Source organism: Arvicola amphibius, chromosome 2 (genome assembly GCF_903992535.2).
Source record: "Arvicola amphibius chromosome 2, mArvAmp1.2, whole genome shotgun sequence".
In the NCBI taxonomy this organism is placed as follows: domain Eukaryota; kingdom Metazoa; phylum Chordata; class Mammalia; order Rodentia; family Cricetidae; genus Arvicola; species Arvicola amphibius.
Window position 1 is genome coordinate 25,281,695 of NC_052048.2, and position 18,036 is coordinate 25,299,730.

The following is an 18,036-nucleotide window of genomic DNA, read 5'->3' on the forward strand; positions in this document are numbered from 1 at the left end:
GATGCAGAAAATTACATAGTAGGGAATACTTTTCCTTCATTTATTGTAATGTCTCTTTTGAACCCTGAAGATGGGGTTAAGGCTAACTCTTAAAGCCCCCCAAACCTGCCTATTTTTTCTCTCCAGCCCAGCTATTGGCCATTCAGCTCTTTAAAGGGTCAATTAGATGTTTTAGACAGGCAAAGTAACACAGCTTCACAGAGTTAAACAATGCAACATAAAAGAATACAACACAGCCAGGCAGTGGTGGCACATGCCTTAATCCCAGCACTTGGAAGGCAGAAGTAGGCAGATCTCTGTGAGTTTGAGGCCAGCCTGGCCTACAAGAGCTAGTTTCAGGACAGGCTCCAAAAGTACAGAAAAGCCCTGTCTCAGAAAAAAAAGGGGAATACAACACATCTTTGCATCATTAAAAATATATCCCACAGCACAAATGAATGCAACATGTGTTTAATATTCTATAACAATATGTGTAAGAGAATGTGAATAAAATAGTCCCACACTAGCTAAGAATTGAGTATAATAAAGTGTTATTTATTTGGGGATAGACTCACAGATCACAGTCCACTGCACAAATCAGGAACTGGACCCAAATCCAGCAGCTGAGAGAGAGAGACCACAAGCTTTATGGCTACGTTTATAGTATAAGAGACCATGCCCAAAGGCTATTGGCTGAAGGAGTTCCCACAGCACCTCCCCTTTTTTCTAAATAGGAGGCTTTTCTAAGCCTAATACAAAACTATACATATTAAAAACAAATATCAAGTATAAAAATTAAAATTACAACCAGCATAAACAATATCAAACAAGAAACATATGCTAAATATTTCCATAGTTATCCTATATAAGGAGTCTAAGTCTTATAATAGAAACAGCTTGGCCATGTCATGAGAGTAAAGTAACTATGACTATCTAGTCTTCAACCCCATTGAAGACTTGACAAGGGAAATAATATTACTTCAGTAAACAGGAAGTGCAATCAAGGAATTTCCAAAATGTACAATAAATGACAGAGACAACTAGCTACCTGGGCAATCACCCAAAGTCTCATTTGCAACATGGGAGCAACCAAATTTGGTTAAGGCCTAAAATAACTGACAGACCATTTTCAGAAGCAGGAAAAATTTCAGAACCATCTTACACTGTCTTAGCAAGGTTTGGCAGGCTTTTTCTTTGTATCCTGCTTGTCCTGTCCAGACATCATGCATTTAGTTAATAGTCAAGAAATGGGCAGTTCTTTGCCCAAAGGTCAGTTTTGCCAAGAAGAAAACAAGTTCCAAGTGGAGTGTCTTCAGTGATCAACATTCTGTTGGGAATGGATATGTGCTGCCAGGAATAATTGTGTCTCACATCAACAGAACCCTAAGTCATTTGAATGTCATATTCTACAGTTCTTTGGAGTGGTTCAAGATTACGTATCTATGTAGAATATAATCTCTATATATCTAAAGAACCTGATTAGTCTAACTACAAATGTGACAAACATGTATGACTATTGGCCTATATTTCTTAAAACCTATATAGCTTAAAGAGTAAGGCCTCATTGATGTGGGAGAGTCTTCTGTTTGTGTTGATTTCATTGGTTAATAAAGAAACTGCCTTGGCCCATTTGATAGGCCAGCGCTTAGGTGGGTGGAGTAGTCAAAACAGAATGCTGGGAAGAAGGGAAGTTAGTGAATCACCATGCCTCTCCTCTCTGGGTCAGACATGATGAAGCTCTGGCCCAAGATGGACATATGCTAGAATCTTCCTGGTAAGCCACCACCTCATGGTGCTACATAGATTATTAGACATGGGTTAAAACAAGATGTAAGAATTAGCTAATAAGAGGCTGAAAATAATGGGCCAGGCAGTGTTTAAATTAAAACAATTTGTGTGTTGTTATTTCGGGGCATAAGCTAGCCAGGCGACTGGGAGCCCGGCAGCAGGAATGCAGCCTTCAGCTCCCACTACAGCCTCACATTAGAATATTAAACAATCTTTAAACAACTGTGCAGCAAATGAGGAAAAATGATCTCAAAATGTGAATAATGTATAAGTATCTTGATCAGAAATGTATAGTACAATATAATAAATATATTCTAAAATTGTATAAATATGCAAAATGTCTTAAGCAAAGGTAGAAGCATGCATGCATGCATACAATATGACAAAATAACTTTGCCTAGGTGTACAAATATTGCAAACAGAAATAGGAGTATATTCAATATAACAAATATAATTTGAATTTGCATCAATACAAAAGAATCTATACCAATGTAAATTGTCTATAAATAATAGCTCACAAGTATTGACTCTATTATTTACTATTTTTATTAGTGTGAGAACACTAACACTAATCTACCTATTATCTCATCCAATTTCCCTTTTTTTCTTCAAAGAAGATTCCTGAGCCTACACAATTCCCACCCCAACCCCCAACCCTTTACCAGTGATAATCAGCTGCTAATTGACGTCCCTAACCCTGAGGACAAGCTTTGTTGTGAGAGAGGGCATTGTCTTCTAGAATTGCGTCTAGCTGTCATGGGGGTAATGTTCTTTCTATAGGATTCTGTAAAACTAAAATGATGGTTAAATTTCAAGATTACTATCTCATATAATTGTAAATAGTCTCTGAGTATTTGGTAGGATTTATCTGAAGTTCTTATTTGAAGTTCGGGCCAGAGCACTGTAAGAAGGTATACTGTTTCAGTTAGCTTAAGGTGGAATCATTTTGAGCAGCTGGCACCCCAAACTGATCTTAAAGTAGTGCTATCAGCATCATGACATGTAGTGTGAAGCGGCGGGGCTGTGTTCCGCCACCCGGCCCGGGCTAGCTTTACCCCCGGAAATAATTACACGGAAACTGTATTCTTTTAAATCACTGCCTGGCCCATAGTTTCAGCCTCTTATTGATTAATTCTCACATCTTTCTTTAACCCATATTTAGTAGTCTGGGTAGCACCACGAGTTGTGGCTTACCAGGAGAGATCTTAACCTGTGTCCATCTCGGAGAGCAGCAGCATGGAGACTCACTATCGTGACTGCCTGAAGCGTCTCTCCAACTCTACTTCCTTGTTCCCACAATTCTGTTCTGTCTACTCCACCTACCTAATTTTCTGTTCTCTTAAAGGGCCAAGGCAGTTTTCTTTATTAATTAACCAATGAAAGAAACATAGACAGATAACTCTCCTCCATCATTTCCCCTTTTTCTGTTTAAACAAAAAAGAAAGGCTTCAACTTTAACATAACAAAATTACATATAACAAAACAGTTATCAAGCAAGTATTACAGTTACAATATTTAAATCTATTTTATCTTTTATCATAACTAAGGAAAGCTATAACTATCTATTTATTCTTCAACTCCATCAAAGACTCCAGAAGGATACAATGCTACCTAAGTAAACAAGAAATAAGTAACTTATAAAACTCTAGAAATGACAGAGACAACTCGCTGCCTGGACAGTCACCCAAAGTTCCTCTGTACCGTTGGGGCATCCATCTTCGGGCTTCAGGCCCACAGTATCCAGCAGACATTTCCATGAAGCAGAAAAATTCCAAAGACAGTTCAGTCACTTTCTGCTGTGTCCTGCAGAACGTCTCGCAGACTCTTTCATGAATCAGGAACCCCGAAGGATCATCTCACCTTTAGGCAAATTCAGCAGTCCTCCTTCTATGGGTTCTTTGTGTCCAGTTTATGCAACAGTCCAGCCAAGAGCAGTTTCTTGCCCAAATGGCTAACAAACTCCATAAGTAGCCTCTTCGATGCCCATCTTCCTCTCGAAGTAGATTGGTGCTGCCAGGAGCAGACGTGTCTCATTGTCATGAAAAACCCTAAGTTATTAAAACATTAAATGCCATATTCTGCAGTCTTTGAAAGATATGAAGAATGCCTATCTGAAATATATCTATGCACATCTAGAAAATGACTAACATGACTACAAGCTTGACTATTAATCGATGATTATCCATTAACAACCTATATTTCCTAATTATACATTACAGTTTTTAAAATGAACTACAATCACAATAGCTTAATCAAGATCAGAAATACATATACATATAACAAAATTGACCTTAAAATCTATACCAATGCAAATTCATATCTATATCATCTCCCCCTTTAAATGTAAAAGAACATTTATAAGCAATATTTGGGAAAATGGGCGCAGTTTTTTTCTCTCCAAACTGCTTCCTGCTGAATGGGGGCGCTGTTATTTAGGTCTTTTATGGTGTAACCTGTGTGCTAGGTTCCTCTCAGTTGGCAGTTGAGTGAAGTAATTTTTTGAAGATGTTCACAGCAACCTTTCAGGAGGGCGTGGTCTATCATACCATATTGGGATAGAAGCAATCCACAGAGTCTCGTCCTCTGTGAAAACAAAAGAAGAAACTCTTTTCCAAAGCATCATGTTCTTAGATCCAAATCCTGAAGTCATACCGTTAAGATGTCCATTCTGGTCTAGCCTGGCAGCCCATATAATGAAATGTCTCTCTGTACTTAGCTCCTTTACAGTCAAAAAAATCAAAGAAAACACAACAAAATACATAATCCAGACTCTCTGTGAATTTTCCATTTTTACGTGGCTTATTTTTACTCTATCACTTTACTTCTTTTAATCTATAACTATCTGTACTCTGTCTCTTTAAAGACTTTAACTTTTTTTTTTAAGGCATTAACTTTATTCTCTATATTTTCTTTTTCTCTCTTTTAAGCCTACGTGAGCCATTTAAAGGCCTTCTATGTCTGAATCTTTTCTATTGTGAATCTGTAATTTTTTACTATCCAGGAGCATTTCTTAAAAGGTTAACCACTTCTTAAAATAATACGGTACTGCCTGTTTACAGCCAAGTCTAAACCTTAACTGCGCTGTTATCATGGTAATTACGATAGTTCCTGCCTGAGGTCAGCACAGTTTAGCATGGCGGAGCAGAGCCAGAGCTGCTATAGCCTCAGTCATTTGGTGTCCCTGAGCTGCACACAGTTACAGGTACACAGCAGTCCACATTGGAGCTGCACTCAGCAGTTTAATTTGATACTGAGCGTGCAGCACAGAAACTCTTTTAATCCAAGTTACAGCCAAATCAGATGCGCAGAGCACTGCGCAGACTGAAAACACCTCTCTCTCTATGGCGGCAGGAATCCGCAAACGCTGTCCCGCTCGCCTAAGCCTGATTCCGCCATCTGCCCAGGTGCAGGCAGGGAGCAGTGAGCCATTGGCATGGTCTCAGAGTACTTTCTTTCCGATACCAAGCCGGCAAGGTTTTTAAGTGGATTTAGTGACCACGTTGGAGCGCCAATCTGTAGTGTGAAGCGGCGGGGCTGTGTTCCGCCACCCGGCCCGGGCTAGCTTTACCCCCGGAAATAATTACACGGAAACTGTATTCTTTTAAATCACTGCCTGGCCCATAGTTTCAGCCTCTTATTGATTAATTCTCACATCTTTCTTTAACCCATATTTAGTAGTCTGGGTAGCACCACGAGTTGTGGCTTACCAGGAGAGATCTTAACCTGTGTCCATCTCGGAGAGCAGCAGCATGGAGACTCACTATCGTGACTGCCTGAAGCGTCTCTCCAACTCTACTTCCTTGTTCCCACAATTCTGTTCTGTCTACTCCACCTACCTAATTTTCTGTTCTCTTAAAGGGCCAAGGCAGTTTTCTTTATTAATTAACCAATGAAAGAAACATAGACAGATAACTCTCCTCCATCAATGATATCATATCAACCAGGTGGAATGTTTGTTGTGGGGCCCCGTCTTCTTCCTAGAAACTTCAAAGATTACTGCAAGAAAATTTATTATTCATTATGAAAAACTTAAGCATTATTCAGATAAACATACATTCAATGAAAAGTATGAAAGAGATAAAAATAGGTAGGGAAAAAAGTAAATTTTTTTCTTATTTTTTTCTTCTTTCTGTCCCATACCAGATAACTCCTGACATGAGACAGAAACTCTGAATTTTTCTTCTAATGACATGCTTGGACTTAGAGAAGGTTAGCCATTGTCCAACTCCAAAGCCAACTTTGATTTTTAAGTAGCGATATATACATGTTCAGGTAATTAAATTTTTGTGTAGGAGGTCCTTCTGTCTATGTGTTGCTTTCATTGGTTAATAAAGAAACTGCCTTGGCCTGTTGATAGGGCAGAACTAGGTAGACAAGGAAGACAGAACTAAATTCTGGGAAGAAGAAAGCAGAGTCAGAGAGACACCATGGAGCCACCAGAGTCAGAAATGCTGAATCTTTGCTGGTAAGCCACTGCCACATGGTTATATACAGATTAATAGAAATGGGTTAAATTAGTATAAGAGTTAGCCAATAAGAAACTAGAGCTAATGGGCCAAGCAGTGTTTTTAATGAATACAGTTTCTGTATGGTTATTTTGGTTCTGGGAGGCTGGAATTAATAAGTGGTCCCCTCCTCCTACAAAATTTTACCCTGCAGATGAAATATCCTTATAATTGTATTTCTCTTTGCGTGGATTTTTTTCCTCTTCAGGCATCTAAATGTCCAGGGTCTCTTGAATTTTGAAAATGTGTATTTCCCTGCAAAGACGAGAACAGAACCCTGCCCCCACACGTATGAGGTTTTCTTACCACCTGTACGATTGTTACCTCTTTGGAAGAGTTGTTATTTCTTTTTCTCAAGAGGTCTCTCCTTTACAAACTGAATCTTTATTAATTTTTATGGATGTTATCCATGGTTTTTCTTCTCCTGTGGAAACAAGAACAAAACCCATTCCCCATCATAACTCATCTCCTGGTTTCCATTCTGAGGTCAACACATCCTTGAAATACACTGGCTGACTTAATTCAGATGATTTTCTATTATCCAATGTCTCTCTGCTGCTGTTGTCCCTTTCTCATTAGTGTTAAGAAAATTCAAGGTTAATAAAGCATTATGCAATCTATTTATGAGGTATTTTCCATCCATTTCTGTTTCTTTAACATAATCTTTTACAGTTTGATTTGATCTTTCTACAACTGCCTGACCTGTAGGATTATTTGGTATACCTGTAATATGCTTTATATTATAATAAACAAAAAACTGTTTCATTCTCTTAGAGACATATACCAAACCATTATCTGTCTTTATTTGTGCAGGTATATCCATGAAGACTATAACTTCAAATAAGTATGTGATTAGTGAATCAACCTTTTCTGAGCTCAAAACAGTTGCCTGTTGAGAATCTGAATAAGTGTCAATGGTGTGAAGTACATGTTTTAATTTTCCAAAATCTGCAAAGTGGAACACATCCATCTGCCAGATTTCATTCCTTTGAGTACCCTTTAGGTTAGTACCTGCAATTAGCAGTGTTTGGTTATAGAAAGAGCAAGTAGGGCATCTCTTTATAATCTCCTTAGATTGTTGCCATGTAATAGAAAACTCTTAATTTAACCTTTGCTATTGACATGGTTTTTATGAAATTCTGAGGCTTTCAGCACATTTCCAATCAATAATCAGTCAATTTCTGCATTACCTTTTGCTAGAGGTCCTGGCAGACCCATATGGGATCAGATGTGTGTTATGTATATGGGATAAAGCCTATTCCTGATTATATCTTGAACCCGAATGAATAATAAAATCAATTCTGTATCTGGTATAAATTCCATGATTTCAATATTTAAGGCAACTCTTTCTGAATATTGCAAATTAGTAACTATATTGAGAGGTTCTTTAAAATCCCTTAGTATCATGAAAATAGCATATAGCTCTGTCATTTGGACAAAACTATAAGGACTTTGTTCCACCTTACTTAAATCTTCTGTTTGTAACCCACCTTTCCTGATTTATTCGCATCAGTATAGAATGTACAGAATCCATGTGTGTCATGGACATTATGGGGAAGGATTCAAGTAGTTCTCTTTATAAGGTTAATTCTATCTCTTTTGGGAGGACTGCTATTAATCTCTCCTTAAAAAAATAGCACACGCTCTTTGCCAAGGTCTATTGTCCTCCCATAATATTTTAATTGCATCAGTAGTAAAAGGCACTATAATTGCTTTTTTTTTTTTTTTTTTTTTGGTTTTTCGAGACAGGGTTTCTCTGTGGCTTTGGAGCCTGTCCTGGAACTAGCTCTTGTAGACCAGGCTGGTCTCGAACTCACAGAGATCCGCCTGCCTCTGCCTCCCGAGTGCTGGGATTAAAGGCGTGCGCCACCACCGCCCGGCAGGCACTATAATTTCTGCTTGGTCTATTCCTGCTAGTTGACACAGTCTCAATTTTCCTTTTATACTTATTCAGAGACCTTTTTCACATAAGTTTTTAATTTTTTACTTGGTTATACATGTTAAAAAGATCCATTCTAAGACAGTATTTGCCCTCTACATTAAAATTCCTGTAGGGGAATTTCTGGAAGGCAATATGACTAGAATGAAATTAAAATTTGGATTCCCTGATCCACATGTGCCTCCTGTAATTTCTCTTTAACCACAGTTAATTCTTTCTAAGCTTCAACCATTAATTTCCTGGGACTATCTCAATCTTTGTCACCATCTAAGATTTTGTTTAAGTAAAGTGTTAGATCCGGTGTTATCCAAACAGCTGGTCGTTGACTGGAAATGTCTCCTAACAGTCTTTGAAAGTCATTAAGAGCCTGCAATCCATCTCTCCTAATCTGTGCCTTTTGTGTTCTGATTTTCTGTAAATGTATTTTATTTCCTACGTATTTTATTTCCTAGGTTATTAACAGAATCCCTCTTTGTGTTTTTTTCAGGAGTAATTTGTGATCCCTATTTAGGCAAAACTTTCTTTCCTTCTTCAAACATTCTATCTAAAGTATCTATGTCTGAATCAGATAGCAGAATGTCATCAATGTAAATTGTAGATTTAGAAAATTGTTTATACATTATTTCCAATGGCTGACTTATAAAGTATTGGCACAGGGTGGGGCTATGGAGCATTTTCTGTGGGAGGATAGTCCATTGATATCTCCTATTAGCCTAAGAATTATTTTAAGTAGGCACTGTGAAGACAATTTCTTCTGTCCTTTTCTTGTAAGGGTATAGTGAAGAAACAATCTTATAAATCAATAACTATAAGAGGCCATCCTTTAGGCAATGGAGAAAGTAAAAGAATTCCAGATTGTAGAGTCCCCATAGGTTGAATTACCTTGTTGACAGCTCTTAGATCCATCACCATTCTCCATTTTCCAGATTTCTTTTTAACAACAAATACAGGGTAATTCCAAAGGCTGGTTGATTCCTTAATGTGGTGAGCATCTAATTGCTCCTGTACCAACTGTTCTAAAGCCTGAAGTTTCTCTTTGGTTAAAGGCCATTGTTTAACCCATGTTGGTTTCTCAGCTAACCATTTTAAAGGTAGAGTCATTGGTACCTCTAAAGGTTTGCTATTTCCTTTGTGTTCTTGTACATCCTGAATAGCTGGTGACTTTTGTGTATAGTACCTTATAACATCCATCCCAGAAACACGAGTTTCTTGGACTGCAGGAATGTTAATCTGGGTATTGCATTGCTGCAACAGGTCATGACCCCATATTTTCACTGTGATATTAGTCACATATGGCCTCAGCCTTTCTCTCCTTCATTCTATCCCTATGCATTCAACCCATCTCATGCTTTGTTTCACTTGAGAAAGGGTTCCAGTTTCTAGGAATTGAACATCTATATCTTGAAGAGACCAATTTAAATGCCAAGATTCTGGAGTAATGATACTCATGTCTACACCCTTATCTAGTAATCCTTCAATTACAATGTTATTTATACACACTCTTAGCTTTGATCTTTGGTCATTTATAGAAGTCTGCCTACATATAGATTTCCTATTGGAATTTTTGATTCATCCTCCATGTTTATTCCATCATCCAGAACAGTGTGTTTTTTTTAGCATACAATGGATTTTTTTTCCTCATTTTTTTATTCAAGATTTCCATCTCCTCCCCTTCTCCTCCCCCTTCCCTCCCCTCCCTTCCACCCATACCCCCACTCCACCCCTCTCCAAAGACAAAGAGCCATCAGGGTTCCCTTCACTATGTTTAGTCCAAAGTCCTCCCAGCTCCCCCTAAGTCCAGGAAGGTGAGCAACCAAACTGACAAGGCTCACAGTGAGCCCGTCCATGCTGTAGAGTTCATGTTCATTGCCATTGTCCTTGGTTTCTCAGTCCTCCTCCACCGTCAGCCACATTCAGAGAGCCCGGTTTGGTCCCCTGTTCCATCAGTCCCATTCCAACTGGACTTGGTGGTCTCCCGTTAGATCTGTCCCACCGTCTCAATGGGTAAAAGCACTCCTCGCGGTCCTGGCTTCCTTGCTCATGATCTCCCTCCTTTTGCTCCTCATCAGGACCTTGAGAGCTCAGTCTGGTGCTCCTATGTGGGGCTCTGTCATTTTCTCCATCCAATGCCAGGTGAAGGTTCTATGGTGATATGCAAGATATTCATGAGTATGACAATAGGATCTGAACATTTCTGGCACCCTCTCCTCAGCTGCCCAAGGACCTAGCTGGGGGCGTCTTCCTGGACACCTGGGAACCCCTCTAGAGTCAAGCCTCTGCCAACCCTAGAATGGCTCCCTTAACTAAGATATATAATTCCTTGTTCCCATATCCACCCTTCCTATATCCCAACCATCCTATTCCCCCAAGCTCTTCCCATCCTCCACTTCACATTTTTCTCTCCCCATCCTCCCATCCCTCCATCCCCCCCACCCCCATATTCCCATTTTTTGTCCGGCAATCTTGTCTACTTCCAGTATCCAGGAGGATAACTATATGTTTTTCTTTGGGTTCACCTTCTTATATAGCTTCTCTAGGATTTTTTATGAATTATAGGCTCAATGTCCTTTATTTATGGCTAGAAACCAATTATGAGTGAGTACATCCCATGTTCATCTTTTTGGGCCTGGGTTACCTCGCTCAGGATGGTGTTTTCTATTTCCATCCATTTGCATGCAAAATTCAAGATGTCATTGTTTTTTACCGCCGAGTAGTACTCTAATATGTATATATTCCACACTTTCTTCATCCATTCTTCCACAGTCATGTGTTCTTGGCCCTGATATGATCCAGGTCTGGATTTCAACTTCTGGATTAGCTCTTAAAACCAAGAAGAAAATGGTTGACTACTTCCATGATATTTAAGCCACCATTGTACAAGTGGGCATGTCTTTCCAGGTTGATTATTACTGCTGCTTGCTGGGTTCACACCTGAAACAATTGATGATTCTCTCTCTCTCTCTCTCTCTCTCTCTCTCTCTCTCTCTCTCTCTCTCTCTCTCTCTCTCTCTCAGTACTGTGAAAAACACCTTCCTGCACTATGAAAGCTATCTAGAAAGGATAAAGCTTCTAAATGAGTACCAGCTTGATTTCCCAATGAGATATGATTAAAGTGTGTGGTGCCTTAAGCAATAGAGTCTCATGGTCAAGTTTTGGGGAGTAACGAAGAGAATTGCAACAGCCTGTCATTTTGGGGGTAGTCTACAGGGCCTCATTGGCCAACAACCCTAAAAGAGGTAAACCCATTCCTGGCACAGAGTTTTTATTTGTTAGCCTGTGGTGTCCAGTAGAGTTATTTTCACCCTGTTGCAGGGTAAGTCCATTTTAACTCAGATCATCCATGTTCATTGCTGCTCTATTCACAATATCCAGGAAATAGAAACATCCTAGATGTCCATCAAATAATAAATGGATAATGAAAGTGTGGTATATTTGTGCAGACCTAGGAAGACAAATCTTGCATCTTTTTGCTCACTTGTGGATGTTAGTTTTGAATCTTCAGATATGTGTTTGTTTATAATACACATAAAGGTCATGAAATTAGAAAGGGATCATAGGGTGTGCCTCTTATCAGAACACAGTCCAATGAGTCCAGGATGAGTCATGTGAGGAGACTTCTGAGTGCTTATGATAGAAGTCCAAGAAACCAAGATAAGGGTTCTGTGACCTCAGTTTCTGCAAAAAACACCACATTGTTCTTGTATAGTGTTTCCATGCCCCTCCCAGGTGTACTGGATAGGAGTGAGTTACTTCATTACAACTGCCTATTGTCATTTGTTAATGTGCTTCTATGGAAAAAAAAAACATGTTTTTGCCTTGTGTGACTTGTCTGCTGCAAGCAGTTTGCCTTTTTGTTCTGATTGTACATTTTACTCAAGTGACTCCTTTTAACCTCAGAGCATAAATTGTCTGATATGCTGAATAAAGCTGGCTATTGCAGAAGACTTTGGTCTGCCTCATTTTTGACTCCATTCTCCAGGTCCCACCAACTCTAGAGCAGTGATCAGGCTCTTAGCAAAAGAGACATCGTATGCAGTGGGATAAGAGCGAAAGGGCTAAAGAGGAGTAATGGAACTAGAAAGGTTAACCTGGCACATGGGATGGGAGGGTAGGATAGAGAAGGAAGTACAGGGAGGGATAAAATAATGAAGGCTTTCCAAAAGAGTTGTGTGGGGATGTGTTGCTGTAGAAGCTCACAAACATGGACGGATGGACGGATGGACGGACGGATGGACGAACGGACGGACGGACGGACGGACGGACGGACGGATGGATGGATGGACAGACGGATGGACAGACAGATGGATGGATGAATAGATAGATGGATAAATGGGTGGATGGATGGTTGGATGGATGGATGGATGGATGGATGGATGGATGGATGGATGGACGGACAGACAGATGGACAGACAGATGGATGGATGAATAGATAGATGGATAAATGGGTGGATGGATGGATGGATGGATGGACAGACGGACAGACGGATGGACAGATGGATGGATGAATAGATAGATGGATAAATGGGTGGATGGATGGATGGATGGATGGATGGATGGATGGATGGACGGACGGACAGACGGATGGACAGATGGATGGATGAATAGATAGATGGATAAATGGGTGGATGGATGGATGGATGGATGGATGGAGTTAAAAATGGATTCACCTTATTGAGAAATTTTGAATCTGTGTGTTCATCAGGAAAAACAGTTCTCACGGCTTCTCTCTCTCTCTCTCTCTCTCTCTCTCTCTCTCTCTCTCTCTCTGGGTCTTTCTCTGGTTTTTTTATTAAAAATTTCCAACTCCTCCCCTCCTCCTCCCCCTTCCCTCCCCTCCCTTCCACCCATACCCCCACTCCCTCCCTCTCCAAGCCTCTCTGGTTTTGTTATGAGGAGAATACTAGCTTTATAAAAATAATTTGGAAGGGTTTTTTTTTTTCCTTTTCTATTTTACAAAATAATTTGAAGGATATTTGTGTTAGTTCTTTGAAGACCTGGTAGAATTCTGTGCTGAATCCATCTAGGCCTGGGGTTTTTATTATTTATTTTATTTTTTGAGATTATAATATACTTTTCTTCTTTACTCTTCTTTCATACAATCACAAACAGAGCCTCCCCTTCTCCTCCCAGTCTCCTCCACACCTACCCTCTCTCCCACGTCTACTACTCTTCCTTCAGAAAAGAGCAGACTTTCCAATGATATTAACTGAACATGGCATAACAAGATGCAATAAGACTGGGCATAAACCCCTATATCAAGATTTGCTGAGGCAACCCAGTAGGAGGAAAAGGATTACAAGAACAGGCAAAAGACTCAGAGATACCCCGACCCTCACTCAGAGACCTAAGGTAGAACCAAAAATGGCTGATTCCTAATAATATTCTGCTATAGTCATAGATTGGTGCCTAGCCCAATTGTCATCAGAGGAACTTCCTCCAGAAGAGGATGAGAGAGCAGATACAAAGACTCACAGCCAGACATAATCAGAGCTCAGGAACCCCACAGAAGAGGAGAAGGGAATGTTGTAGGAGTCAAAGGGGTTGAGAACAACTGGAGATTATAATATAATTACATGACTTTTCCCTTTTCTCCTTCCAAATGCTCCTCCTTGCTCTTTTTCAAATTCACTGTCTCTTTTTCATTAACTGTTGATACACACACACACACACACACACACACACACACACACACCTAAATATGTTAAGTACAACCTGCTCAGTCTGTATAATGTTATTTGTATGTATATCTTCAGGGTGACCATTTGGTGTTGGATAACCAATTAATCTTCACTAGGGAAGACTCTTTTTCCCTCTCTCAGTGTTCTTAGTTGTCTGTAGTTCTTTATGTCAGGTTGAAGTTTTCTGGACTTTTCCCTATGCACACTAGCATATCTATTGATGCTGTCCTTGTTCAGCTCATGTTTAAGCAGTCATGGGGTGTAGCTTCTGACATGCCTAGTAGAAACAGTCTTACAGCAAACTCCCTGTTCTTCCTCTTACACTCTGTAGAAGCCCCCTCTTCCTCAGGCTCCCTGGGCCGTGGGTGCAGGAGTTACAGATGGATCTTTGTAGACTGGGTTCTCAAACTCTACATTTTCATTGGTTGCAAAGAGATGTTTCCTCGATGGGGGACAAGGACTGCACTTATCTATGAGTCTAAAGACAAATATTTAGAACACAGTTAGGGACTATGCTGGTTTAGCAGAGTGCCAGGCTCTCCTCCAATATCTCTAACTTTATTTGCCCTAGAGAGTTGGCTAATGGTGCTTGTACTTTTTAAATTGGGATGTTTTTAATTACTGCTTCTATCTTGTCAGTTGTCATGAAACTGATTAAATTGTTTACTTGATTCTGATATAACTTCTATTTCTCTTGGATTTAATAGTTTATTGACTCTTTGAAAGTCTCTAGTGTCTATTCTAATGTCTAATTTTGTAAATTTGGATCCCCTCACATGCACCCTCAGTTTGGTTAAAGATTTGTCGGTCTTGTTAATCTTTCCAAGCCTATGGGATAGCAAAGAGCCAGCCTACCTGGAAGCATGGGGAAAGGGCTGAAAGTTTTAATTAAATAATTGAGAAAAGAGAAGAGGTAACTTTTAAAACTATAAACAAAAGTCATATTATAATAGATATAATAAAATAGAAAAACATAAGGAAATACTATGAATAATTATCTATCAACAAAATGATAATTCATTAAAAATGTACATATATAACCCAATGTGGATGATACGGGACATACCTGTAATTCCAGCATGTGGAAGATGTACAAGAAGCTCAGGAATTTAAAATTATCCTTGGCTACGTTGTATGTTCAAAACCAGCCTGGATCACATGAGATGCTATGAAAGATAGAGAGAGAGAGAGAGAGAGAGAGAGAGAGAGAGAGAGAGAGAGAGAGAGAGAAAGAGAGAGGAGAGAGAGAGAAGAGAGAGGAGAGAGAGAGAGAGAGAGAGAGAGAGAGAGAGAGAAGAAGGAAGGAAGGAAGGAAGGAAGGAAGGAAGGAAGGAAGGAAGGAAGGAAGGAAAGAAGGAAGGAAGGAAGGACAACTTCCAAGACTGAATCAAGAATAGGTAGAAACTCTGAACAAATCAATGAATAAGGAGTTTGAATTCGTTAATGTGGTGATATTTTGCTTGTGTTTTAACAAATAAAGCTTTCCTGAAGATCAGAGTGCAGAGCTAAGTCACTACAGGCCAGGCAATGGTGGCACATTCTTTAAATCCCAGGAATCAGGAGAGAGAAGCAAAGGGATCTCTGTTAGTTCAAGCCATCATGGGCTACACAAAATTGATTCAGTCTAAAAAATAAACAGAGCTCACACAAAGGTGATCCCAGCACTTGGGATCCCATGCCTTTAATCCCAGCATTAGGGAGGTGAAGACAGGAGTAATATGGCTGGGTGGAGAGAGGAATATAAGATGGAAGGAGACAGGAACTTAGTGCAGTCTGAGGCAGCAATCTCAAGCAGTCAGTCTGAGGACGCAGTCTGAGGAGGCAGTCTGAGGTCAGGATCGCCCCCTTCTGAGCATTGGGAAGAGGTAAGAACTCTAATGGCTGGCTGCTCTGCTTCTCTAATCCTTCAGCTTTCACCCACTGATAGCTGACTCTGAATTTTTATTAGTAAGAACAATTATAATTCATACAATATAACCATTAAACAAATAACTATTAAAAAGAGAAGCCTTAAAACACGGTCTCACAGATAAATTAAAACAAATGTTTTCTAGAAGACTAGTATCACTCATTTTCAGGTTTCAAAACTTTAAGAAGAGTTTTTCAAACTCTAGGACACTTGAGGCAGAAATTCTATCTTCTAGAAAGCAGTAAGCTGTACTCAACATAAATATCTTGGACTGAGTCTGCTTTCCTAATAGAGGGGGCTGGGCTGGAAGGCAGGGCTCTTCTCACGGTGCAATTCCAACCTTTACTTCTCTGTACTCCTAAAAAACACCTTTTCTCTTCTAATGCTTAGTAAAGAAGCTCAATAATCCATAAATAAATAAATGGCAAATAGTAAATAAATAAAGCAAAAACATTAAGGAAATGACACATTTTCAAAGTCATTTGATAAGGCTTATATGGCACAAATACCAAAGTGAGACAAGATCATGTGATAAGAAGACATAATTTGCCAGGCAGAGGTGGCACACGCCTTTAATCCCAGCACTTGGGAGGCAAATGCAGGTGGATCTCTATGAGTTTGAGGTCAGCCAGGTCTACAAGAGCTAGTTCTAGGACAGGCACCAAAGCTACAGAGAAACCTTGTCTCAAAAAAACAAGCAAACAAACAAAGAGGAAGAAGAAGAAGAAGAAGAAGAAGAAGAAGAAGAAGAAGAAGAAGAAGAAGAAGAAGAAGAAGAAGAAGAAGAAGAAGAAGAAGAAGAAGAAGAAGACATAATTCAGGCTGGCAGATCTCCTTGCTGCAGACCAAACAAAAGAAACAAACAAAACCTAGCAAATGAGTTTAGCAGAAATTGAAAGGATTACACCATGATCAGATTGGATTTATCAATAACAGACAAATGTATTGCACATGAAAACCAGTCAACACAATGAACCACATTAACTGGATGAAAAAGAAAAGAAATCTTGGCAAATTCAATAAATTATCAAATGTATCTGAAAAACTTAGTGCAATCCATAATTTTAAAGACTCTCAACAAAATGGGTACAGTGGGAATGTACATCAACATCAATGGACCATAGAGGCAGCCCAGCTTCCAATGGGTCATGTTCAGTGAAAAATGGGATTCGGCCAGGCACTGTGGTGCACAGCTTTAATCCTGGCACCTGAGAGGCGGAGACAGGTGGATCTCTGTGAGTTTGAGGTCAGCCAGGGCTGCCCTACATAGTAAAACTGTATCTCGAAACCAGAAATAAAATAATAAATAGATATGGGTTTTATTGAGAAAGACAAGACTTTTGTCAGGTCACTGGGTTCTCTTACACAAATGTCAACAGGCACAAAGACATCTTCTGGAGGAGTACACTGATAGAAGATCTGAACTTTTCCGGAACAAAGCTGATCTTTGACAGGGATTAAGAAGGCAGGAGAAGAGGGAGATTTGAGCTAAAGAGGCTACTGGCGACAAATATCCATTGCCTACTTACTGTAAACCAGTTGTTTTGTGGCTTTTAACTTGCCCCCATGATTTCATTCATACGTGATCGTGAAGGGCTAGCAGAATATTTTTGTTGGGTTTAAGTGAAGTTGGCTAATGGTGAAGTGAATATGACCTTTCTAAAAGCAGCAGGTCCAGCTGACTGAATGCTACCCCTGCTTTCCTTTTCTGAGCAGATTTGGTTAGATTATTAACGTCCAGCTCCCCACAAAGATGGAAACACCACCTCAGGAGCCACGGCGGTTCTGTTTTACAGGTGGACTTATGTAACTGGTTATGTGAACGCTGAGAAACCTGTGCCCCACTGGCTCGGGGCTGAGCAAGACTTGCCTGTTTCCTTTTGTCATTGTTATGCTGCTACGGGAGATGTTTGAAGAGGGAAGCCATTGAATACAGTATTCTTTTCTATGACAATTTAGTCAGGATTCCTGTGTCAAAAGATGCAACCTTTCACTTGCTGAAAGGCATTCTAGTGTGGTTTTCATGAAATAACAAATAAAGAATATTTAATATTTCTCATATTTATAGTAGGTATGTAAGTTCATGTTTTTTTAAAGCAGTACCTAAGTTACATTACAAGTTGGGTCTTATTTTCTCATTCTTTAGATTAAATTATAATTCAAGATTGTCCTCAAACATCAATTGAGCAACACGCAAAACAGAAATTACTGCGTGTGGGTGTCTAGGGCTGGTGCTTT